This window comes from Balaenoptera borealis (assembly GCF_965194805.1).
Source record: "Balaenoptera borealis genome assembly, chromosome: 13".
Taxonomy (NCBI): Eukaryota; Metazoa; Chordata; class Mammalia; order Artiodactyla; family Balaenopteridae; genus Balaenoptera; species Balaenoptera borealis.
This window is the reverse complement of record NC_138870.1, coordinates 33,012,765-33,025,314: the sequence shown is the minus strand read 5'-3', so window position 1 is coordinate 33,025,314 and position 12,550 is coordinate 33,012,765. Positions and strand designations below refer to the sequence as shown.

At 37.3% G+C, this 12,550-nt stretch overlaps 1 protein-coding gene and 1 long non-coding RNA gene across 4 annotated transcripts in view; one reads left to right on the top strand and one right to left on the bottom strand.

Moving 5' to 3' along the window:
• Nucleotides 1-12,550, top strand: part of SLC2A13 (solute carrier family 2 member 13) — a 456,196-nt gene that overhangs the window by 215,789 nt on the left and 227,857 nt on the right. The gene's annotated exons all lie outside the window — the stretch shown is intronic.
• LOC309608880 overlaps nt 1-12,550 on the bottom strand; it is a 171,500-nt gene that overhangs the window by 148,992 nt on the left and 9,958 nt on the right. The gene's annotated exons all lie outside the window — the stretch shown is intronic.

Below are 12,550 nucleotides of genomic sequence, written 5' to 3'. Positions count from 1 at the left end.
TACATACTTCAGACAGTACATTTAACTTTTAGAGGAGGCAATTTTCTGTTATGACTCTGATCACTTAATAATTTCAAACATGCAGCTGAATAGATTATTCTCTATTCACAAGAGAGAAAGAACAGAGCAAATGGAGTTCTGTTTTCCTAATAAATTCCTGCTATATTATTGCACTGCCTCACAGACCAATAAAATATTTCCACATCTGTCAAAATAAAAGGGAGAGTAATGATAGATGAAGATGATGATGGTTAATGTGAAGACAGCTCTCTTAAGAAATTCTCATGTGATCTATTCTAAACCCTAGTTATAGTGTCAATAATTTTCAATTTTCTGACTAAGAATTTTTATTTTATTAATAAATGGATCCTTCCCACATTATTATTACCACAACCAAAATGTGTATGGGTGAGTAGTTAGGAAGGTAGGCAGGTAGGTAGGGAGGGAGAGAGAAAGAAAAAAAGAGAAAGAAAGAAAACAACTGGTTCCATCTGGGTTTGATAGCATCTTGCTTCTTTTGAGGAACTTAAAATAAGCTATATTTTGATATGTGTTGATAAACATAAAATCAGTCCATCTTGGACAGGTGGAAGGTATCAGATTTTTACCTGGGAAGACCAAGAGGTTCAATGGCTTATTTTAAGGTTACACAGAAAATCCGCAGTAAAGAAAAGGAAATCCAGAATTTTAATCTTTTTAAGTCATCTTCAGGTAAAAGGAACTGTAGGTGTGTAAACTTCTTTTGGACACTCCATACCAGTCCTTTATTTTTAAGCTACTCTTCTTTTAGGTTAATGCTCCCAGCTTCATCTCTTCTTACTCTTCCCTTTTCTACTAACTTAAAGTAGGGGTGGGAAATAGGCAATTATATTGGCTGGGCAGATCATTCTTACCTCTATAACTGCTTTACCTTAATCCCCAGTGGGTCACTTCTATTGTATTTGTAAGAGATAATAGAAAATATTTCGGAAAATATTTGGAAAATATGCCCTTGCAATAATAATCTTAATAGGTATGCTTATTGAGCGTTAATACCAGTACTACTCTAGCATGTATTAGCTCAATAAATATGAACAGAAAAGGAAAAATAGGACAAAACTCTTAGCCTGTCTAATGGTGTAATTATTTATTATTGTCATGATAAAAACAAAAATGTTTACTGTTTTATATATATATATCTAACACTATAAAATATTTTCATAGACATGATCTCCCTTGTTCTTTATAAAAATCCTGTTGAGTAGGCAGGGCAGTTCTGTTTATTCTCAAGCCAAGGCAGCAAAGGCTTAATGAGTTAAAGTGACTTGTCCACTCACACAATAAGTTTTAGAGCTGAGGGTAGAACGCTGATTTTCTGACTCTAGGTCACCTGGGCTACCCTTCAGTTGTAAAACACCTGAAATGCCCAGGGCTGAATCTTTAAAGCTTGTTTGGGGGTAATATAAGTCAACAAATAAAAGTTAATGAAATTCACTACTACCCAAGGATAAAAGTCCAAAACGACTCTGTGCTAATAAAATTGCATCCATCTCAAGAATCATAAAACTCATCAAACTATTTAATCTATTGGTACCCAGTTGAGGCCTTTGCTCTATATTCTGATCTAGAGTTCTTGGGCAGGCCAGGCTGATGGTATGATATTTGTTAATCATATTTAATTAATTTAATTTCATAAGTGCAATATTTCTGAATCTGTTCCATTCTCATATTTTATCCCCAACAAGCTCTCCTAGTGTAAAAAATTACCATGCAATCAGGAAACATGGCACAACAAGCAGGCCAGATGGTGGTAAATGCAGAGAAAAATAAAGGTGACAGGAAATAAGAAGAAAAGAATAAGGATTTATGCTCTCTTATGTTGTAAGTCTGAACCAGAGGCGACATTTTACTCTCTCTGAGGTCCTCAGCAGGCAGCATGAGTGGACCAAAATACTAACTCACTAATGTGAACCTTCTCCTCTCTCTGCATCCTCAGTAGGGCTCAGAACATAATCCAAAAAGCTATTGAAAGATAATATGCTTATCTCATTGGAATGTTTCAAGATGAGTGTATTTTAGTCATTTGTGTTCATTGGGTGAAAGTCATTGAATGAATGAGAAAATGTTCAGTTTCATGGTTCACTCTTTTGAAAGATGAGTTTAGAGTGCTGGGAAGAATATTGACCCAGGAGTCAGGATAATTAGTTTCAAGATCTGTCTCCACCATGGAACTTTGGGCATGCCAGGTAACTGCCTTCGTTCTAATTACCTATAAAGTGAAATAGATGGACTTTAATGTACATTTGAATGAGGAAAAATGGAGTTTCAAGTGAAAGTGGAAGTTCAAACATTTGTGTTTGAAATACTTTAAACCTTTCTTGAGTGAAGAGTTATCAGGAGATTGATTTTAATATAAAAAGAAAAATGTAAGCAATAAAATGGGAGTTTCATAAGAGATGGTGAGAGTATATTTTCTTGAATATTATAATCTTTTGTTTTCTTTTTATAATTCACAAATAATTGTGTCCTGTAATAGGAATCTTAAAACTACATCTGCTAGAGTATTCATTTATTTATTCTTCAACCAGCATTTACTATATTGTTGATAGAGCTTCAAATATTTGGAAACTAAAATTCTTGTCTTTGAGAAGTCTATATTCTACCTAAGCAGACAGACCAAATAATTATAATGCAGTATTATAAAAAAACAAATTAATATGCTATATGAACACAGAAAAAATGAGTGACTAATTCTACCTTGAAAATAAAGAGGGAACATATAAACGACTTTTTGTTATTTTAAAATTTTTCTTTATATGGAGTCATTTTGGGGGTAGAAACATGGTACATCAAATATTAACACAACCTATGGTGTTAGATCTGAATTTAAATTGAAACCCATCACGCTTGCTAGCTGTGTAAACTCCACAAGCTTCTTAACTTCTCAGAGCCTCAGTGATCTGAAAATCAGGAAAAATACCTCCTGTGCTTCTTGTGATTAAATGAAATATCCTGTATGGTTCATGCCCAAGAGGGGAACTGAGACCATGTTAACTTCCCTTCTGCTCACTGTGTGTTGCAGCTTAGAAATTCCAGAGCATTTGTGGAAAGCAGGGCCATTCCATAGTTGATTCATTCTCTTTGGCCCAAACCTATCCATCAGTCCAGCATTTGAAGCATCCTTTGTAGAAGCAAAATTGTTGTAATACCCTTTTTTTCATACTTGTCTCTAATTTTCAAAATATAGAAAGAAGTCAAAATAGTGTTTTTCTTCCAGCTTATAAATGTGGTAGGAGTGTTGTCTGCTTCAGTGTTAGATACATTCTTTACCTCTTAAGTCAGGGAGAAAAGACTTCAATGAATTTTATTTTTAATTAATTGTTATTGGAGTATAGTTGCTTTACAGTGTTGTGTTAGTTTCTTGCTGTACAGCAAAGTGAGTCAGTCATACGTATACATATATCCACTCTTTTTTAGATTTCCTTCCCATTTAGGTCACCACAGAACACTGAGTAGAGTTCCCTGTGCTATACAGTAGGTTCTCATTAGTTATCTCTTTTATACATAGTAGTGTATGTATGTCAGTCCCAATCTCCCAACTCATTGCATCCCCTCTTCCCTCCTTGGTAACCATAAGTTTGTTCTCTACATCTGTGACTCTATTTCTGCTTTACAAATAAGTTCATCTGTACCATTTTTCTAGATTCCACATATAAGCGAACCAGAAAAGACCTCAATGACTTTTGAACAATAAGAGCTAATAATGCCTCCTTAGGAAGTGGGGAATCTGTGACTAAGTATACCCTGGGTGGTATGACTTGTGGTTTACATCAAAAGATAGTCAGATCCTTTTGACATGTTTTCCAAGTCAGATGTGAATTTAAGGTTCTGTGATAATTAATCAAAATTTATCTCCACTGGTTTGTAAAGTATCAGCAACTAAGATTTGGGTTCCTCAGGTGATATGAAAATATGGTTTCCTTGACTGCCCTTTCTCTGACTGATATGTTTTGCTGAAAGGTAAGCAGAAGAAATGAAGATGCTGTTAATGAGTTGAAATAACAGCATGAAATCCAGGGATGTGCCCCAGGAAATAGGCCTGCTGTGTCCCTAAAGCAGAACCTTGCCCCCCAAATCATATGTGAGTTTGAGAGTAACCAGTCCAGTTAGTTCCAGGTAGACTATTACAAAATTGTAAAAATGTTCATTCTTTAAACAAATTGGTGGAAGGCACTCCTCCAGGGACTAGATAAACACAATATGACATAGCCCATCCCCAGGGAACTTTGGTCTTTTCCTTTATCTTTAAAAGGATATACTGTCACCTGTCTTAAAAGGTTGCTTTGAAGATGAAGTGAGGCATGAAATGTCTGCCACACAGGAGGTACTTAGAGGATGTTGGGGAGTTTGGTTCTCCTCTTCTCACACACTCAAATTTGTTATCCTCTCAATTAGTCAGGTATCTGGGATGTCCTCACTTGGCCAGTGTTCTCTTTAAAAATTTTCCCTTATTGGCATGTCATAGCATTTCATCTTGAGTCTCCTTCATGACTTCTTCTCAATTTATACTTTAAGGCTGGTGCTCCACAGGCCTTGGCTTACAACTCTGCTGGGAGATTCTGTTCACTTCCATAGTTTCAATGACCAACTACATGGAAGAGGTGGCTTAGCCTACATTTCCAGATCAGAACTCCTCTGAGATGCACAGTCATATTCAACTGCTGGGCATTTTTATTTGGATATCCTACTCTCATCAATCTCTACATGCACAAAACTGAATCCCTATTGTTTCTCACCAATTCTGCCCCTCCTCCTATTCTCCCCATCTCAGTGAAGGGTATGACTAGTGGGTGCCCAAGACTATGGCTGGGGAGCCAAGAAATCCAAATGCAACCAGTTGCAATTTCCTTAACTTTACTCCCTTAACACCTTTTATATCCTTCCTATTCTCTTCATTTTCATTATCTGTCTGAGTTTAGGCCCTGCTTTAGTTAGGGCTCATTGTATTTGCAAGTATTTGAATTTTACTCCAACCTAACTTAAGAAAAATCAGGGCAGTTTACAGTAAGGGCACAGGGACTGAAGTCAAGAAATACAGCTGCACTTGGCAAGAGGCTGTCAACAAAAAAATCAATCAATAGTCAAATCTAAGAAAGAAATGGAAAATTTCTTTATTTGGGCCAACCTGAGGATTATAACCTGGGAGACAGTCTCTCAGAGAGCTCTGAGAATCTTCTGAAGAGGTAAAGGGGGAGGCCAATATATGTGTGATTTTGGTGAAGGGAGTACATGCAACCAAGCACACATCTCAGTAGAAGGTCACTGCTAGTCACTAGGAATAGGCATCTTAGTTAATGGTTTTAGTGCTTTTATAGGTATGGGAAGACACAAGAATCCAGTTCATAAACATTTCTCCTGAAAATATCTAACTATCTGAGGGGCAGTTCTGTCACTTTTACCTCATCCTGATCTTTGCCTGGAATTCCTTTCTGGGTATATTGTAGGTCAGCGACTGCAGTGATTAATGACTTGATTCTTGTAGAAGTGGTGGGCAACATTCTTTATTTTACAATCCCTTCCCTTTCAGTCTTAATTTTGACCAAGGTTTGGGAGGCATTTCATGACCAGTTTGTCCCACAGTGCTAGGAACGCTCATTCCCAGATCAGACAAGGATTCCATTGATAGGCCACTCAATGTGCTATTACTGGACTAGGCCCTGTTACCAGTAGCCAAAGCCTCTGGACCACTGCTTTACTAGTCTGTTATGATCCAGGAAATGGTTCCCTCTCATTGCTTCTTCCCATATCTAGAGTTACAGTATCATTACAATCATTGATCTTATAGAACTATATATTTGATCAATCGTTTCAAGTTACCTAATCATCATTAATTTTATTTGATGCTCAGTCACACATTTGGTAATGCAAGAAACAATAATCTTATAAAATAGGCAGAATAGAAGTAATATAGCTAGTAGGTCATAAGTAAATATTTAAGCTAAGAACTTCCAGTAGGTTTGGCCCAGTATCTCCTCAGGTTGTCTGACTAGTCTGTTCTGCACCAATTGTTATCTTTAAGGGAAATGATAAATTGGCATTGGACATGCATAAAGTTCACCAAAGATGTCTGCACCTACAAGGAAAATAGTGGGTCATTGTGACCCCTTACAGGATTGAGAAAGAAGTGTTACCTTCTAAGGAGCTACATCACTGGTGCCAGAAGGGGAAAAATTGATCTATGTGGTTGAGCCGGTATTTCTCCTATTGGGGAGGTCTGGTTAAGGCATAATGTAGATGTACACTAGAAGGAAGGGTAGAGGCCAAAATGGGCAGAGAAAAATTTTACATTTAAATTTTTTCTTGTCTTGCCTTAAAATATGAATTTTTATTTCATCAGGGCTGAAACCAGAAACACAGCCTCTGTGTCCACGTGGTATTGTGTTCTTGTTTCTCTCTGGCTATATGCATTCTCTTCCTTCTTTCTCTTTGAGATCTTTCTCTGGTTTTGCTCATATGTGATCACACTCTGCCACCATAACCTTGGATATACTTCTAAGTTCAAGCGTCACAAAAGATTGACTGGAACTGTCTCAATTCCTAATTCCTAAGAGAGAAAAATCAAAGTGAACCTCCCTTTGTGAGGGAGGATTTGAGGCCAGACAGCTGGGCAATACCATAGGAGGAGATGCACAGAGAATTTTTCTGCAATAAATCTCACGTCCCTCATTTCATCCTTCTTATCTCTGCGTGTGAACTTTCCGAAACAAAGTCAAATCCTACCCCATCTTGACTTAAAATCATTTAATGGTAGGCATAGCGTTCAGCAGAGCTCAAAGTCTAGAGCCCTTCGTGGTCTGACTTTTGTCCATCTCTGCACTGTCCTGTGTCCGACCACTTCTCACATGCTTTTGCCTCCTGCTATGTGGAACGTCCTCTGCTTTAGGTGATGATTAATTGAAGCCTCAGGGCCTTCATACATACCGTTCTCCCAACTCAGGTCACATGCCATCTCCCTACACTCAGGAGCTAATTCAGACGATCCTCCTTTAGCCTCCTATAGCACTCTGAGTAGATATCTGTCATAACAATTATTGTGCTTTATTTGTTTGTGCTTTATTTAACATTTATGCTTTATAAAACTGCAGATTTATTTTTTTATTTCCCCAGAAAGACTATACAAATAATAAAATTGCCCCCCCTCAAAGTACTCCCCAGGGAGAGCCAGCTAGATTTTTGTTCCTACTGACTGTTCTGTTTTTATTCTGTTCATCACCACGGTCATAGTATCGTGTTATGCTAGGTCTGTTTCTCTCTGACTATGTGAGTGTCTTCCTTAACTAGTTTGCAGTTATGACCTCAGGAAAACAAAACCAATGACATTCAAGATTTGAGAACAGGATTTTTCAAAACCACTGCCAGATGAGTTCTTATCTTTAGAATTAGTGACAAGCTATAATGACATTTCTACTAATGTATAATATTGGTTAGATACTCTTTAAGTTTAGTTTGGGTTTCAACACTGAAGGTCCCATGACAAAAATTCTGAAGACAGAGCTCTTTGTTCCTTCTTAGGGCAACTGAAGAGCTAAGGTAGTGACTTCTGTCCACATTTGTGATAGTACTTCCTGTGGCTGATAGAATTACAGGATTTCAAATGCTATTAAGCTGCTAGATGCAGAGACAAATAGTCTAATGACATGTCATTCATGGCAGGGAGAAAAATGAACAGTGTTCCCTGCTGGAACATCTTCATTTATTTTGATAAGATTATTTTTTACTGGGCAGATTAAAATATACAGAACGAAATATAAGGTGCTCCTGTTTCCATTTCTGTAAAAACACACAGTACCAGAAAATAGAAAACGTATAGAGTATATTTAACTATGTGATTTTAACTACAGTTTCCTGCATAGAATTAACAGTCTCCCCCTGGATTCTTCTGATGATCTTCTTCAACTTCCTTAAGGTTCTCCCCTCAGTCACTTGTCATAACTTTGTTGGAGAAGTTTAATTCTGTATCTAAGACTATTTACAAGGACTAAATTTAGCCCCGAGACATGTTTTCTTTGGAAAGGACAGAATTTTTGCACTTGTTAAATTTCACACTAAAGTCCGGATTTCAAGGGGACTGCATTGCCTCTTGGAACCTATGTGTCCTCTCCAGTTCCCCACATTCCCTGCTACTCTCCATGGCTGGGCACCATCAAGATGGTTAAGGTTGTGCCACCTGCCCTAAGAAATCAACATTCAATTAATAGTCTACTTAGAACTTTCGCATGTATGTCCTGTTCAAGGCTGGATAAAAATGAGGGCAGATAATTTAGATTGCTCTGATTTTAGGAATAGCAGTATAGTCTAATCATTACAGCAAAGCTGTGGATATTTGTAAAATGTTCAGTTTTATCTTCTACCCTCAAGACCTTCATTCCACATTAAAAAAAATTTTTTTGAGACTAAGTGGATGAGACTACCATTTGCCAACACTTTACAATCATTTTTATCACCTAAGAGGGAATGTGCTGTAGGTGATGTCGGAATCAGACAGATCTATCTAACAATGTTGTTAGAATTAAATGAGATACCATATTTAATGTACTCTAAGGTGACTAACTTACAGCAGCTCATTATTTATTACATTATTATTTTATTTGGCATCAGACAGATCTGGAGTCAAATTTTACCATGTTTCCTGACCAGTTGTACTACCTTGCATGACTTACACAGCCACTCGAAGTCTCAGCTTTCTTATTTACAAATGGGATATAATCTACCTTCCAGGGTGGTTGTGTTTTCCTTCATTCTTACCCATCTCAGTGAGCAGTGCTCCCATCTATCCAGTTGCTCAGGCCCAAAACCCAGGAGTCATCGTTGATTTTCTTCTCTTTTTACTTCCCAATCCAGTTCTCCAGTAAGTCTTAGCCCCAAAACAATGATTTTCAAACTGTGCAGAGGCATGAGACACTCCTTACAGGGGAGCCAAGGGATATTTTAAATTAAATGTGTGAGGGAAACACTACATGCTCAGACTACCAGTATTAAGTAGTTTTACTTTAATAAACAGAACCATTAGGTATTTCTTTTGGCTTAGAGGTGCTGAAAAAAATTACTCAGACACGAAGGGCTCCATGAAGCAAACAAGTTTGGGAACTTCAGCTCTATGGTAGTGTATATCCTTCCCCTTATCTTCATCTCCACTACTACCAGCCACACTAGCCACTATTGTCTCATTAATTGCAATTGTCAGTCTCCTAACTGGTCTTTCTGTTTCCATGTTTACCCTCCATAAACCATTCTCCACAGAGCAGCCAGAATTAAGATCTTAACTCTCCATTACTCAGAAACTTCTGGTAGCTTTCCATCACACTTAAAGTCAGCCCAGCTTTTCACCATGTTCCTGTGACTCTGCTCTTTGGGCTCACATCTTGTTTACCATCCTCATCTCCTGCTACTCACCCCAGCACTCACCAGGTTTGAAGCACAATGGCTTTTTTCCTTTCATTTGTTTCTCAAACTCTCTATGTTTGTTTCCCACCTTAGAGACTTTGCAGTTGCTTTTCCTTCTGCCTGGAAAGATCTTTCTCTAGATCTTCCCAGTGGCTGGTTCCTTGTCACTTGTGTCTAAATTAAAATGTCAACACCTCAGATAGGCCTTGACCCTATTTGACCTCCTCCCTTCACTGTTATATCTCTCCATTTATTTTCTTCATAGTATTTATCACTGCCTAAAATTATCCTCTTTGTTTACTTGTTTGTTAATAAGCTCATGAGAGTAGAGCCCTCATCTGTCTTATTCACCTTTAAATTTTGCTCAGTATACAGTAGACACTCAGAAAATATTGGTAGCACTGGAAATGTGGACAAATGCTTTTTCTGTTTCCCTTCTTTAGAACCAAATGATGTCACTGATGATCATGTGCCCTTTGCTGTTTCTTTATAGTAAAGTCTTGCTGAAGTTTTGAAAGATGGGGAACTAAGTGTCTTGGTGGGTCAAATGTTGGAGCATTTATTCATTTTGCTTTAATAGTCAAGAAATGTAGTCATACTGCACGCTACCTTTATTTGAAGTGCCTGACTTTTCCAAATCCTTAGTAAATTTATAAAACAACTGAGAAAAAATTCCTTTTCTATTTTCCTCTTTACCCAAATCTCTGAATTGGCAAACCTCGTAGTTGGAGAAGTATTGGAGTAATATATAGTAAAATCAAAATCACTCCTGTATATCCCTCATTCCATTAAAACACAGAACTGAGAACAGCATGGAAGAAAGGTATTTATATAGCCTTTGGGTTTATCCCAAATGAACAAACTGGATTGCCAAATTGTATTGCACAGGGTCAGTTTGCAGTTCAGTGAGATGAATCTTTGCAACAATCAGTAAAGAGAAGAATAGCTTCATGAGTAACAAAATGAGGACTCCATGATTGGACCTCAATAAAACTATAATATAATAATACAGAATAATATACAATAAATTAAATCTATAATAACATTTTTGTAATTAGGGTAAAATGCAAACAAGTAAATTCAGATAAGTATTTACAATTGTAGGTATTTATGTTATGGCTGTTTTTTTGTGGGAGAGTATTTCTTTCTTTCACTAATCTTTACAGAGTGTACCTCAAACTTACTAATTGGTTATCTTCTAAGGATTTAAAATTAAGTTGGAAATTTCCCGGTGGTTAACTATGTGGCTATGTTAAACTGTTATACAAAATCCCCTTATGCCTTACCATATCTGAAGTGCTGAAACAATCATATCATTGCTGTTGTAGGAAAACTTCCAAGTTACAACTCAAGATTCCAAGTGTATTTTCCCTCAGCCCCAGAATTCCTGTGGCACCAGTTCCAGATGGGAGTAGAATGAGAGAACACAGATGGTCAGGAGGCCCAGGTACAGGTGTGGGTGTAAGTAGGTACCAGACCCTGTCAGCAGGAGAATGGGTGCACAGGAGAGGGAGTGGCAACAGCAAAGGCATTGGCAAGGGCAGCTGGTTGTAGTGATGAGAACTCTGGTTATTGTAGGGTGTTTGTCTTGCCCCTGGTAGGGGAAGAAGGAAGTAGATGATGCTTATAATTGTTCTGACAGTGTTAGAGGTGAAAGGGGCACAAGATCATTCCCATGTATCAATTGTTAGTATGTTTGTATATAAATGGTTATCTCTAATATGGATATATTAGTTGATAATTCAAATGATTTCTAAAACCAAAAAATCTGAAACAATTAGGGCTTCTCAGCATAGATTGTATAGTAATCGTTTGTTCCCACAAGTTCATTAGAAAGCCAATTTATGAATTAATTTGGTTATTAAAATTATACTGGTAACTTAGGTTCCATGTATATAATGTTTCAACAACCAGGTGAAAAATATTGGTTAGCTGGTGATTTTGATAGTAGAATATGAATCAAATTCTATTTGATTTTGAAGACTTGACTGATTTGAAGACTGATCTATTAAAACACAGTAAAACAAGTTTTCCTATTTTCCTGATTTTAAAGTATTTTCAATAAACAATAAACTATGCTCTTGAATCTGGGTCATTTATGTGGTGGGTTAAAAAAGTCACAGACTCATTTTAACGTTATTCATATTTTATATTTTGAGTTTAATTTTTATTGTGGTATTACATATACAAGAGTGAAGGTAGTATAAGGTTTACCATGAAAAGCAGTTGTCCCCGTCCCTCATCCTTTACCTCAAGTTCTACTCTCCAAGGACAATACTTTCACTTCTTTTAGATATTTCTTTCCATATTAACACTATCTGTATTTCTAAGTAAATAATATTTATATAATTTTTATTGATTTCAATGTTTGCAATTCTGTATTGACTTTCCATTACAGAAGATACTTCTTCCAACCACCTCCATTCACATTCACATTCACACAATTCCCCCCACCTTTATAATTATATCTCAAGTTTTGGGATTAACTAATGTTCACTGTTTTCAGCATTGTGACTACAGAAACATTGTTTCCAACTGAGCAACTCAGTGCGCTGTGAGTATGTGTACTTCTGTTGTGCTGCACATCTTCTGTTTGCTACTCAGGTGACACCTCCATCTTTCTCTACCTTACTCTGCCTGAGCCTGGCCTGGTGAACTGATTGATACATGCGTACCAACATCTTTTCCTCCCCTATTGTAAATAATTGCCTCCTCCTTTAATTTGCTCAGTGTTCTGTGTACCCCTCATTAATCCTGTCTGCACACTCCTCAGTGGAACTGCGAAACCCCTCTCTTGTTGGTTAAACCTAATAAGAAACATCAGGAAATCCATCCTTGTACTTCTGCTTCCCCACGCCTTGCCTTCCTTGCTGATCCTCCTCCTGGAGCCTCCATTATCCTGCCTGCCCCATCCCCCCATCAGGATGCTGTCCAGGCACAGCTGTAGGAATTCTCTTTACTTCTCTTCTCATTAGCTTCCCTGTTTCCTGGATCTCATTTCCTCTCTTTAGCCTTACAATGCAGTAGTTGACTGTGAAAAGCTCAATGGGAAGTAAAAAAACACTGAGACTGTGAAAATCTCTATTCTGCCCCCAGACTTAATTGTTGTTCTCCCTCAGAATTTTCA